The sequence below is a fragment of the Sparus aurata genome, chromosome 2 (genome assembly GCF_900880675.1).
Source record: "Sparus aurata chromosome 2, fSpaAur1.1, whole genome shotgun sequence".
NCBI classification, from domain to species: Eukaryota; Metazoa; Chordata; class Actinopteri; order Spariformes; family Sparidae; genus Sparus; species Sparus aurata.
The window spans coordinates 33586539-33601380 of NC_044188.1; the positions used below are offsets into that span (position 1 = coordinate 33586539).

General features: G+C 41.1%; 1 long non-coding RNA gene across 2 annotated transcripts; it reads left to right on the top strand.

Moving 5' to 3' along the window:
* The first annotated feature begins 1725 nt into the window (after window positions 1–1725).
* On the top strand, window positions 1726–3780 carry LOC115574206 (uncharacterized). Of its 2 annotated transcripts, none has more exons than XR_003982445.1 (4): window positions 1726–1739; window positions 2659–2842; window positions 3409–3473; window positions 3565–3780. It is a non-coding gene; the product is annotated as an uncharacterized LOC115574206 (long non-coding RNA). The 2 variants fall into 2 exon arrangements; XR_003982444.1 differs by lacking the exon at window positions 1726–1739 and adding an exon at window positions 2041–2153.
* The last annotated feature ends 11062 nt before the right edge of the window (window positions 3781–14842 follow it).

Below are 14842 nucleotides of genomic sequence, written 5' to 3' on the forward strand. Positions count from 1 at the left end.
AGGGTTCTCAGTAGGTGTTTACTGAAAAAAAAGTTTGGTGTATTTTTCATGTGAAGAAGGAACACGTAGGTAGTTGAACGTCCACAAGCCAATACAGGAATGCTTCAAGTCCAATACAACATATTTTACTGTTTGTGTGTACTTCTTTATGCTATGTGGGTTGTGTCTTTATTGAGAGTATTTCACCTTAAATTTCATATATTTGTTGTCAAAGTGTTGAGGGTATTTTGTCTATTTGCATGTTTGTTTTTTATAGATGCAATGATTTAGTGGTAACTAGCAGTGTGGTTGTTTTTACGACCATTTGATCACTCCTCAATTCAAAAACAGTTTGTGAAAACAGAAGAGCCAGAGTTTGGTTTGTCCATTGTAGTGTACAAACATGGGGGTCCATTAATAAAATAATAGGATGTCTAGGTTTGAACATTAATGGAAAAAATTGTGATAACATAAGGTGACAACTCCGTAAAATAAGTCACAAATGTCTAATCATTTTTACAGTTTTAATGCAGATATGGATATACATTATATCTTTTATTGATATCTTATTAGTGGTCAGGTACACACTAAAAAATGTTGGGTTATTTTGGTAACACAATTTATGGGTTGTTAGTGTTAGGTTAAATTGTTAACTTGGTTATTTTTATAAAGAGTAACCCATTTTCTGGGTTATAGGGCTATTATTTTAACCCAGTTTCTGGGTTTTCAAGGATATGCAACATTTTTGGGTTGTTTTTCAGAGAATAACCAATTTTTTGGGTTAGAGGCTTGTTTTTTTGTTTTTTTTTTGTTTTTTTAATTAAAAAGTTATTTTTTTCTTGACAGGGAGTATTTTATGGAGTAATCTCATTAACATTATTTATAATCACACACCTTATGTACATGAAATGTGTCCTTTACCTTTTAAAGAGGTACTTAATACTTAAGCATGCTGTATATGAATACTGTGACCATACACAGCAATGTTGGTGGTAATAATAATAATAATAATAATAATAATAATAATAATAAAAGAAATCATGATTCGATGTGGTGAAATTGGCTCAATGGCTGTCTGCCGTTTGAAATAAATTCTCTGGAAAGGATGGGCAATGCTTTGAAACAGTGCAGTGAGCCTGGAATCCTAGAAGAAGAAGAAGAAGAAGTTCAGTGGGTGGAGTTTGGAACTTGTGGTGTAGTTCAGATCTCAACTTCTCGTTTGACTTGGATCACCGCCTCGCGCTCCCTGTGTTTCTCCTATTTCTCCTGTACGTGAACTCCATCGTAAAGGATTCGCCTCGTGTATTCAAGGTATGGATATGTTGTTAGCGAAGATTGTATAACATTACACGCTTGTACAGTATTGATATCACGTAAACTTTTTTCTGTGTCCATGTGTCAGATCCAGTTCTGGAATTTTCTCTAATGTTTGAGAATGATTTGTGTTTTTATCTCCAGTAAAGTTACCAAATTCTGTCAAATGTTTGACAGTTGTGTTTGTAAAATAAATACATATTCTTGTAAAATAAATACATACACCCTAAAAAATGCTGGGTTATTTTCATAACCCATCTGCTGGGTAGCTGTGGATTTTGAGCTGATTGGGTTGTTTTTATCCAAGTTTGGGTTAAATACTTTGACCCAACAGATTGGGTTGAAGACATCTGCGGGCTTCAGATTTGGGCGGGCTTTAGATTTGAACGGGCTGAGGCGAACGTTCATCACTTTCCAACTTGAGACCAGAGAAAACTATGTAAATGGTAAGTAAACCTTAACTTATTATCTTACAACATCTAGTTTTGATAGCTTAGCGTTAGTCATATATTAAAAACTTAACGTTAAACCTCAGTCTGCAGCGGGTGCCGTTTTTTTTTTTCGTGTTGCTGGCAAGCTATTTTTTATTTTTTTCGCTAAATAGTTATTTTCACCACATAAAATACTTAGTTCCATTCATTCAGTTTACTAATATTCTTTGAAGCCAGGTTATTATTTAATTAATTATATGAGACGCCGAATGCGGGACTTTTATTTTGAAACCGTCTCGCTGTGAACAAAAAGCATCTGGTGTGTGTGCTGGTGAATCGTGTGTGTCTCGTGTTGAAAGTCTTCCTACAAGGTTTTGCTGAACATAATGAAAATGAGTTACTTAGCACCTGGCTGATAAAGGGCACAAGGTTTGTTGTTGTCATTTGTTGTCACTTCATGACATGTTTAGTATTTGATTCAGACCGTAACTTTTACAGTTTTGAACAGTTTTGATATAGCGTGTTTAAGCTAGCGGTAACGCTAAATAGCATTAGCCCAACCGTCCTGTCTGTACAGAGAAGCAGAGATGAGGCTGGTCATTTCATTCATTTCATTTGTATGTTTGTTAATATAAAAAAAGGCATTTTGTGTGGTTTTAAGTGACTTTAATATATAAAGTTAACAGTTAATATTTAATACAAATGTCCTGGTTAAAAGTTTAATTATAAGTTAAAAACAATTCACACAGCTCTCTAATAGAGGTTGTCATTTAAGTTAAAACAGATTAAAATATGATTTTTCTGTGAATGTAATAATGATTGAAGAAGCTAAGAGAAGAATGCATGATTAAATTTTGTGTGAATTTATGATACAATAAGGTCATGATTCATGAAGGAAGATAATTTACATCTATTTTTTATACCTTTTTTGTAGCTCTTACGGTGTGTTCGAAGGAGTGTTTAAAGGTTCCTGCAATAAACCATCAGTTAAGGAGAGTCTGAACATCATTCAGCCGGGGATGCTACACCAGGCACGCCAGGAGGACTCTGACGTGTTTTGTCAGTGCCTGGACGCTATACTGGACGCGGAAAGTTGCTGCATCACTGGAGGAGAGTGGGTGAGTTGTGTTTTTGTCTCTTTTCAATGCAAACATCGATTCACTCTTGGCAGGTATTCACATAGAGCTGGTGTAACATGTGGCCCTCAACTTTGTCGATGTCAGCTTTTTCTCAGTGCAGCAGTGTGAGTTTGAGATCAGGCATGTCATAGTTTGAAGTGACGTCTGTGACATCACACTCGAGCAAGCAGTGTGCTGTTATCAAATTTATATTGTCTCGACATTGAATTATCCCGCTATGATGTACTTCGCTAGCCTGTGCAACAATATTGTCTGTCCATGGAGAATAGTGGGGAGAAGTATATTTATATTTGGGCTTGTTGTTTTATATGATTTTAACTATTTATTGTTGCGCGTTGCAGTAACTTCTCACTTCTTCCTCCCACTGAAAGTCCTCTTGGTAGTTTTCCTCACAGTACCTCAGACCAGAGCTTGCATGTTAATATTATAATAACGGCAATGATTTGTTACTTATGGTATGTTTACTGTGTACATAGAGCTTTTGTTTGGTGTACATATGCTTATTTATATGTTGCACTAAAAATGTTTGTTTTCATTTTTGAAAGATGGATGAGTTTCCAGGAGAAGCTTCACGAGTGGAACCTGGCGGAGTTGATCCCAACTTTTGAAGGTATGTAATAATGTTCAACACAAATCAATTAGTGACTTTTCTTTGACTGAATAAACTAATGACATCCATCCATCTTCTACTGCTTATCCAGGGCCGGGTAGCGGGGGCAGCAGCCTAAGCAGGGAGACCCAGACCTCCCTCAGCCTGGACAATTCATCCAGCTCCTCCCGGGGGACCCCAAGGCGTTCCCAGGTCAGCTGAGAGACATGGCCTCTAAGTCACTGTGAATTCAGCCTGTAATTCAAGTTAAAGTAAACTGTTTTGATGTAATCTTTTTCTAAAATACTGTTTTATGTAGTGACAGTTAAATTACATTTCATGACCAATAAAATAATGTTTTGAAGAGTATTTTGTTGTTTGATCATTTAATAGTAATTTATATCGATTTTACATCTACTGAAGTTAAAGTAAATTAAATGAAACATTCTTAGAAAATGTTGTTAATAAAATTGATATTGTTTTTAACCACAGCTATACTGATAACCTGGTAACCCATTTCTTGGTAGCTTTAACTCATCAGCATGAGTAGTTTTTACCCATTGTTGAGTCAAAATCTTGACCCAGCATGCTGGGTCAAATCCTCAACCCAATGCGCTGGGTATAAATAACCCAGCATTGGCTCGGTCCCTTTTGGACCCAGCGCTGGGTTATTTAGACCCAGCGCATTGGGTCAAATCCTCAACCCAATGCGCTGGGTCAAATCCTCAACCCAATGCGCTGGGTATAAATAACCCAGCATTGGCTCGGTCCCTTTTGGACCCAGCGCTGGGTTAGCAATTTCACCCAATTTGGGTTAGTTTTAACCCAGCAGTTTTAAGAGTGTATTCGTGTAAAAATTCTTATTCTCATTTTTTGCTTTTATTGATTTTAAGTGTATTTTCAATGGAATAAAAATCATTCTGATCAGTAGTTATAGCTAAAGGACCACTTCTACATTTGTTTAACCTTATCGTCTGTGGATTCTGTAAACCTTTCTTTTATTTGGGGTTCTGCGGGTGCACAGTGATCATCCCAAACTTTTTTACCAGTGACATGACTGCCATTCACTTAATCAGTGATGTCATCAGTAGACCAGTTTCAAGCGCTCCCAATGGAACCACAGAACACCAAATAGAACAAATTTCCTAAAATATGGCATACTGAATACACAGAACTAGTTTAGGCTTTATGCCGAGCTCCACTACTTCCTGAACTTAAACAGGCTCCTTTAATTCCTGACGTTATTGGACAAACTGATTAATCCAGGTGTGTCTGACTCTGACCTCGGTAGTCACAACTATGGTCAGACACACCTGGATTAATCAGTTTGTCCAATAATGTAAGAAAGGAAGTAAAGGAGCCTGTTTAAGTTAAGGAAGTAGTGGAGCTCGGCATAACCCAACACTATTCAATTTAACCCAATTGCTGGGTCGAATAAGGACGAACCCCTTTTTTGGGTTATTTTAACCCAACGGGCTGGGTTATTTTTGGGTTGAATATTTAACCCAAAAGTTGGGTTATGCTAACTACAATGTTGGGTTATTTTAACCCAACTATTGGGTCAAAGAAGCGATTAAATTGCACAACCCAACAGTTGGGTTAAAAATAACCCAACATTGTAGTTAGCATAACCCAACTTTTGGGTTAAATATTCAACCCAAAAATTGGGTCGAAAAAAATAACCCAACCCGTTGAGTTAAAATAACCCAAAAAAAGGGGTTCATCCTTATTAGACCCAGCAATTGGGATAAAATTGGGTTATTTTTTAACCCAACTGTTTTTAGTGTGTAAACAACCAATAAAAAACAAATTTCTTTCCTTTTTTTCTCACTTTCTCGACCTCTAACCCAACCTCTGTCCGTACAAGAAAAAAACAGCACACACACACACACACAGAGGCTGCTTCAGGTAAAAGTACACACTGTCACCCATCTAGTGGAGTGTGCTTTGAGCATCAGTCTACATCACACAGCCAAGCTATCATTAGACTAGTCAGCGTGATGCACACACACCTTCACACAAACACACAGTTCAATAAACACAGACAATCATTCCCTCCCTCATCGCTTCCTCTTACACACATCCACACACACTGGGAGCAATCAGCAAAGGCATTCCCCTTCTCTTAATGCTGATGACACCGTTTCCATTTCTGTGGAGACAGTGCTCTGTAGCTGTGACGATATGGATTCCTATGGCCGAAACACTCCATCGGCCAGCGGCATGCTTCCAGCCACATAGCTTTGTTTATGTGGAAAACCATATCAAAGTGAATTACTATTGAGAGGTAGCTAAATCAAATATGTGGTGTGAGGAGAGAAGGAAAAGAAAACATCAAGTTTCCCATTTCAAAGTCGTTTGCCCTTAAATGTTGTTCTACAGCTGTTAATAATGAGTGCTTTTATGATGTAATTGGGACACCAGAGACATCCAGAGCTCAGCTCCCCTGAGGTGAAAGATATGGAAGTGGACAGACTCACTAACCATCAAGGAGAGCATAATTTCACTCAACTCCACCACACTGTGTTAGTTGTGTCATGTTCAGATATTTGTTGCACAGACAGACAGAATTATGAGACAAAAATAGCTGCAGTTCTGTACAAATAATTAAACACTTTACAGAACTTTTTGATATTCTATTCTTTGTTTGATATTGGTAGTAACAGTACATAAACATTTGGTTATGTGACATTATTCACAACCATTGAAACCATACCAATCCACTTTGTGCAAGGTTTAAATCCCTCTGAAACATGGCACTGTGAGCAAGATACTAACATCAATTTGTTTCACAGTAAAAATGTGAAAGCATGCATGCTGAACCTCAGGATGCAGATGTTTGTCAGGTATTGTATACTATGAATGCAATCATAGTTGGCAAAATTTGCAACTAGCACTCAACACAAAATACAGCTGAGACTGATGGAATGTTGTTAGTTTGGCAGGTATTTGGTCATAAATGAAATTAACCTGATGATGTTGGTCGTCTGTGTTTATGTCTAGATCTCAGCCCAAATATTCATATAGGTTTACTATCAGAGGAGCTTGTCAAAACCCATATGTATGTTTATTTAGGCAGCAATAGGAGCATGAGAAATATTATTGGTAGGCCTGCAGTTGGCAATTTCATCAAGAGGAAGTGCCCCAGATCACATATTGGAAGATAATATAAAGTTAAATGTATGATAATTGATTGAATGACTTATGTGTAATAGCTGTGTTTCACAGACTTGTGATACAGTGTACTTTCTTGGCTAAAAATACATATTTGTTAACATTTCCAACCTTTATTTAGCTTTAACATTTTTAACATTTTTATATCTAAATTAATGTGAAATAATTAATCACCAATAAGGACTTTTGCTGTTTTTGTTGCTGTTTTCATAAATTCCATAACCTCACACTATTACAAATTAGCCAGTTGTATCATCGAATGTTATGGAAGCACTGCAGTAACAGTGAAAAGAGTTTTTAGATAAAAAGATTTAAGATAATAATAAATAAAATATTACTCCCTGTCTTTATACCCTTCATCCCTTTTTGTTTACTTTACTTCCTTTTTTTAAATGAATTACCCTCTTTCTCTCCCTCTGTTTTAAGGCTTATCATGTTTGCACGTACAGCCAACGCCATAACCTATGTAAATGGGCTATGCCATAGTGTGTATTTATACATGTATGTTACTGGCAGTGGAGAGCAGACTGCCAGCTGTATTTCATCTTTAAACACACCGGCCCATTCAGACCACAGTGGTGTCTCTGGACTAGAGAGTGCAGACAGGCAGGGCATCTAAAGGGAGGACCGCCTCTCCATACAAACACGGCTTGATGGCATTTGTCACAGGGCTTCTCATTGAGGGGAGTATGCCCCTCAGACATTCAGCCTGTCTGCTGTCTCTCACCCGGAGACACTCCGGGAGCGAAGATCAGAATGTAATCCAAGATGCACAGCTGCCAGCCAGTCAGTAGGGAGTGCAACAGCCACCGAGTGCAGTGTGTTTTTTAGGGGGGAAGCTAGAGGTCACACTCCCCGTTATAAGCACCGCAGCAAAGCACCGGAGGAGAAGCCACAAAATGCGGTTCATTTTTGTGTATGTGCTCTGTGTCAATCTGCATGTCAATCTGCCTTGGTACAAGGTAGCAGAAAATGTGGTATGGAGTGTCATTAATTTAGGTATTCTCGCAAAAATCAAGTGGAATGGATTTTATAGAATAAAGCACAGACTGAAGTCCCAAAAAGTTGTGGAGACAAAACTAGCATTTTTTTTAAAAAGTCGCATATAATGGCTGCAAATTTCATGCTCTGGTGTACGTATTTATTCTTACGGTTGCAAAGGAAGAGGTGAGGAAAGTAGTAAAAAGAACAAGTCAGCATAGGAAGGAGGTGATGGCTGGATGGATGGGTTTAACAACACAGGACAAGCTCAGGTGTAGGCACATTTGTAACTTGTGTTACGGACGCTAACGGTTAAGTTACTTATTTTAAACCAAACCATAGGTCTGCTGGGAAAAGGTCTAGCATCAAATTGTGCCAGCTATCTATGAACTATCACAGCTAATGTTAGCTAATGTCAGTTATGATAGCAAATGTCAGGGTCTAACTTTATGTGAAAAAACGTAGTTTGAGGTAAACTTATGAAAAGCCACCGCTTTGCGGCCATGTCAGAATACTGCTTTGTGATTGTGGTGCAGTTCAAACTCGATGCAGTTTCTTTAATCTCATGAAGATAAGAGTCAATGACATCATCAATATGTGTGTATAAAGTCTGTTTCAGTCGTTGATTAAAGGCCAAGAAGTAAGCTATGTTAGCTGACGTTAACGTTGATTGCTGAAATTAGCCAATGTCAGAACTTGATCCAACAGACTTCAAGACCAGAGTAACAGCAATTGAAAATAGCTTTATAGAGTGGTGTAGTGATGACACATTTTTGTCAGCCAGTCCAGAAGTTAACATCGAGCTGGTTACTTTGTCAAAAAGCCAATGCAATTTTTACATTGGAGTCTAAAATATGCTCTGTGGCAAACACAAGTTTATAATGCTTTTGTTTGTTCAACAAGAACAAATCAAGAACTAATCTTCACAGATGACCACTATTGTGATTTTGGAAGGGCAAAAGAAATCGCTAGCAGTAACTAGCGATTTAGTCAACTGAGTTTCTTGGTGTCGCCAGAACCTCATTCCACTCGTCAGTCCTCATTCTCCTCGACTTATCCTCTGCTTTTGAAACAGTCAATCACCAAATCCTCAAATCAAATCAAATTAATTTTATTTATATAGCCCAAATTCACAATCACATTGCCTCAATGGGCTTTACAATCTGTACAGTGAACAACATCCTCTGTCCTTAGACCCTCGATTCGAGTGAGGAAAAACTTTTAACAGGGTAAAAAAAAAAACAATGGAAGAAACCTCAGGAAGAGCCACAGAGGAGGGATCCCTCTTCCAGGACGGACAGACATGCAATAGATGTCGCATGTACAGAAAAGAGCAACAAATCACAGTTTACAAGTTACATTAACAGAAAGTCTGATACAAGTTATATGTAAAGTGAATGGATCCAGGAGACGACTGAGCTGGACGAGGCATCACCAAGTGGTGCCCGAACCACACGACCTCCTGTCCACCATGATGACCTGGAAGAGGGCAGGCCACACAAGATAATTAGTAATAGACAGAGAGAGGGATCAAGATTTACAGAAATATAGATATGAGGAGATAGTGAAGCAGTGGAGAGCAATGATCCAGCAGAGCCCGGGGTGTGACAATCCATTTCATTGTGACACAGATGTGACAAGAATCCTGCTTGCAGCTTGATATGACGATTTCAGTGCATTTATTTGTGTTGTTCTTATCTCTGAATTTTGAGGAAATGTCTCTTCAAAATTCCTATGCTTCGTCTCATAATGCCGTTTTAAATTGGAAATCTTCATCACAGCTTCTCCTGGCATATTGTAACGCCCCTTGTGGACTGTGGCGCAATGACTCTTGGGTATTCTGTTGGTGTTGGTGTAATTATGGTTCGTGAATGTGTTTGTGAATAAGATTATACGTAGCATGATTGTGGGTTAATTCACGTCATTTGTTCTGTGATTAAATGGTGTTGAGTTTTATCGAATCAAATCAAATCAACCTTTATTTATATGGCGCTTTTCATACAAAAAAGTATCTCAAAGTGCCTTACAGAAATGTACAAACAGCAGAAAAAGAGAAACATCAAATAAAATCAAGAGAAGAAAATTAAAAGAACCCAACCCTCCCACCCCCACAGTCATGCACAGAAACATACACAAATACATACACACTCATACACACACTCATACATACGCACACAGACACACAGACACACACACCCACACACCCACACATACAGAGACATGGCCGGGCAGCGAGACCTGAGGCGCAGCAGAAGCTACCTTTGGGGGGCCAACCACACTGGGAGAGATCCCAGTCCAAGGCCGCAGGGAGAACCGCCACAGAGACCGCCCCAACCCGGGCAGACAGGAGGCCCCACACCAAGGTGCAGAGCCCTCTAGTCACCCGGGCCGAAACTGTCCACAGGACAGCACCCCCCGCGGCCAGACCAGGGACAATTCCCAGTCTGGCAGGCCCCCATGAGGAAACACTGGAGATTAAAAACTGATAGACTAAAACAGTAAAATAAGGTAAAAAAGCATAGAAGCTAAAAACATGAGGGACTAAAACATAAAAGTATGGAGGCTAAAAACACGAGGGACTAAAACATACATATTAACAAGGATGATAAACATTTTGGCACCGTGAGTGAAAGGGTGTTTGCCAGGAGAAACTCACCGTCCGTTACAATCTGTGTGTGTTTGAAAATACATGATGAGACGAGGTAGATCTAGTTAAACTACGTCTGGCCTTTGTTACCGCTACACTGTCAGATACGTGGGGCTTGTCCTGGTCACAGGGAGAATGAATGCAAATTTTAAATCCCTATTTCTCTGAGTTGCGATTTTCACTGTCCACTTTGTAATAGCAGTTTACTTGGAAACATGCCATTTTCAATCTCTTAACACCGGCAAAATGTGAATACTCGAACTGCTTCAAAAACGAAAGTGAAAGTTAAAAGTTGCGCTTGCAGCGGTGAGTGACCCAGCTGTCTGTGTATCGTTGGCATGGAGACAAGTCCCGGTGTACACGTGCTGACCCAACCAAAACACATGGTGAAGGAATAAAAGTTCTGGGGCCACAAACAGGAGGCCGGCGGGCCGGACGCCGCCCGAGGGCTGCCTATTGAGGATCGCTGCGGTCGCACCTTAAAGTCTGATCTTTGATGAACTGGGAGCCAGTGTAGAGATGCTAAGATTGGTCTAATATGATCAAATTTTCTTGTACGTGTTAAGACTCTGGCTGCAGCATTCTGAACCATCTGAAGACTTTTAGTACTCTCACGTGGAAGACCTGAGAATAAGGCATTGCAGTAATCCAGCCTAGACAAAACAAAGGCATGAATCAGGATCTCTGCATCCGCGGTGGACAGGAAAGACCTAATTTTAGCTATATTGCGCAGGTGGTAGAAGGCGATCTTGGTCATTTCTTTGATGTGCTGATCAAAAGAGAGTGTAGAATCAAAAGTAACACCTAGATTCTTGACGGTTGAACTTTGAGAAATAACGCAGTTGTCGAGAGTTACAGTCACCTGATCAACATGGTGTCTCTGTCTGGCAGGGGTGATGACCAGCATCTCAGTTTTTTCTGAATTTAGGAGCAGGAAGTTTTCTGACATCCACTTCTTCACTGCATATAGGCAGGTCTCTAGTTTTTGTGATTTGAGATTTGTCATCAGCTTTTAGGGGCACATACAGCTGAGTGTCGTCCGCATAGCAGTAGAAATGTATCCCATAACTCTGAATAATTTGGCCGAGAGGTGAAATATATAAAGAAAAGAGCAAAGGGCCTAGAACAGAGCCCTGGGGAACTCCATACTTCACATCAGTAAAAATTGATGAAGTACCATTGTAAGAAACACATTATGCTCTTTCAGACTGGTACGATTTTAGCCAGGCTAGAGCCAGGCCAGAGATGCCAAATTGACTTTCAAGTCAGTCTGACAGTATAAATCCTCCTCTCCGCTCTGGCTAAACTTGGCACTGCCGACTCTGCTCTAACCTGGTTCACATCATACCTGACAAATTGCACCTTTCAGGTCACATGGAACGGCTCTTTTTCCAAACCCTGCTTTCTGGAAACTGGTGTCCTTCAAGGCACAGTATTAGGACTGCTTCTGTTTGCACTACACACTTGATCACTAGGCTCTGCAATCACATCACATGGATTCTCTAACTACTGTTATGCAGACGACACCCAACCTTTCCTCTCTCTTCCCCCATCCTCTTCCAACACCCACATTGTGACGTGCATCTCAGAATAACATCTCCACTTGGACCGCTGTGCATCACCTCAAACTCAACCTTAGTAAAACTGAACTCCTCGTCATTCCAGGGATAGACTGCCCTCGCATGGAAATGTCAGTCACTGTTGAGGATGTCACCGTATCACCCTCGTCAACGGCAGGGAACCTGGGCATACTCCTCGGCGACGGACTGTCCTGCGCCCCCAACATCACTGCTATGGCCCAATCCTGCAGATTTGCCCTTTACCACTCCTGGTCCAAGCACTGGTAACCTCCAGCCTGGACTACTAATCGTTTTTAGACAGGGCACCAAGCCGCCAATTTGCCTGCACTTTTGGCGGCTCGTTCCACGGTTTTAGACAGAGGCCGGCAAAAAGGGGGTCTGTTTTGGTCCGTCAATTTGCCGCCTCGGAGGGTACACTTATTTCCGCCTCGCCTGCTATCTAAAAACGAGGCGGCAATGTGCCGGCCTCTGCTTGAGGTGGGCGGAGGTGTCAATGACCTGCACTGTTGTGCGACCCACAGCCGGGAGTTTTAAAACCAGGAAACAGCTGATCACAGCAGTCAGTCCATCACTTCATCCGCGGACATTAAGATGAGCAACCAGACAGCCGCTGAGATCCAGGAGATGCTAGCGTCTCCTCGGTCTCTGTAGCTGTTTGGTTGTGTTAGCTTGTTGTTGTGTCGGCAAGCTAAGACCGGTCGCTACTTTCAAATTAAAAGCCCCCCGCTAAGAACCCAGTTCTAAACTCCAATGGGGTGCAATGTAAAGCTCTTATTCGTTATCACTGTTCACAGCCCAACTTCGAGCTTGACGTCACGTCACATGTTTACGCCTACCCCAGAGGCGGCTTTTGGAAAAGGAGGAATATTACGCCTCCGTTTTAGAAAGACAGGCCGGCACATTGCCGCCCTTACCTTGGAGCAAATGTGCCGCCTTTTCTATCTAAAAAGGGCTAGTGTAACTCCCTCTTGGCTGGACTTCCAGCCTCTGCGACTAAGCCGTTTCAGCGTATCCAGGCATCTATTTATCGATCTCTGAGGTGGTTAACATCACAGGAGACGTTGAGATAGAGAACACCATGCCATTCTGAACACACACACCCCACGTTCAGGGAAGTGCAGAACAGAAGCTCAAGCGTCAAAAGCAGGGTAAGTATGGATGAACAAACAAGTCAACAGGTGAGAGAAGAGCAGGTAGAGCAGAGAGAAGTGTTGGGAGGCAGCCTTATGTTTGCACCAGGGAGAGAAGGAGGCACTACAAGCTCAAGACAGCAAGAGGCACTGCAACCCCCAATCAAGTTCCCTGACACTGGCTCTGGTGGCCAATACCCAATCTTGACAAGGGGGGCACAAGGGCACTATATACTGTGGCAGACACTCGACCAAGAGGGGCTGATCTCTAAACTACCTGTTATAGTCCATTGCTAACCGCAGTTTTCAGGACATCAATAATAGAGTCCATACCTAGCGCAGTGGGGAGCAGGCTGGAGGATGTAGTGGGGCTGGAATCAAAGCCAATCAGAGAGTTTGAAGATCATGTGGCACACACAGTTGCAAAATGCAGAAAGGGGGAGCATAGACTAACAGAGCAATAAAGAGACATTCAGAGAAAAGTTACACAACTGCAGTTAACTGACCTTACTAACAAAAAAGAGAGAAAAATCCAAGCTCCTGTCATAGACAATAAAATGTCTGTTGAAGCACCTGTTGCTGTGCCTTCGGCTCCTCTCATCTACGCTCCCCATAACCCCCTGACCAGTGTTAGTAACTATCAAAAGCCACAATACTCTCAGACGAGAGAATGACCACAAATGACAGGGGGGTGGGGACAGTGGGGAAGAACAATGCCAAGAGGGTCTGTTGGGGGTGCAAACAGCCTGGACACTCACGCAGAGACTGCCCATCAAATCCATGGCCAAATGATAAGGGGGGGAGACAAGGTCCGGGAGGTCAACCTTTTCAACGTAGACACGTAGGCCCAGCCAATCCATCGGGGGGGCAAAACGGAGTTACTAGGGGTGCCCAGAGAATCCTATAGGGGAGGGTCAGCTGTCAATAATAACATCCAAAGCTGATAAAGGACCCATATTGGAGGTTCAAATTGAGGGCAGACCAACACCAATGATGGTCGATACTGGAGCCACTTACACTTATTTAAGTCCAAGATACGCCACACACCTCCCTATGTCTGACAAATTTGTCAAAACAGAAGGATTCTCGGGACAAATGCAAATAATTCCAATCACGTCTCCAGTTCAACTATCAACCAAAAGTGGCATTACCACAAAAATAGTCATGTATGCCAATATATACATATTGTTGATTTAACTTACTGTAAGCTTAACCAAATGTAACAACATGCCTACATCCACTTTAGATAAATAGGCATGTATGCCTACAAAACATTTTTTTAAAATGGAAATGTTGTTACTGTAAGCTTGTCAGAGTACACTGAATGAACCTCAACAATTTTTATGCAAGAATACAAGCATATCTGCCTTTTCTGTGAGGATACTCGAGTGCTCCACACTAATGGTATCTCCTGCTGTGGAGTATACCCTTTCTGAGGGAGTAGAAGATGCCTGAGCATACAAATACTTTTGTGCTACATCATACAGAAGTGGCAAAGTGTCCCTCTTCTGCCACCACCACAGAACAGGGTCAGATGAGATGGGAATAACAGGAAGGCCTCTGTACATTCGTATTTCTAAATGCTCACCAATGCTCTGCGTCTCTGGGTTCTGGGCGCTATCTGCTGCATGTCTTGCTCCTCTCAAAACAGCTCCTCTACGGCCCTCTTGGAGTGCTTTACAGGTAGAGTCTGAAATTAAAAAGGACCATAAACTTGTGTTTTAGGTGCGTGGTCTGAATGGATTATTTCAGAAAGCAAGAAACATTCATGTTCAAAAACTTGGGGACACTTTTGCTAGTGTCTGAAATCTGAAGTTCATGAACTACAAATTAATATACAGTTAGTCATGGTACCTGGTAACGAGCGGAGAGATCAGT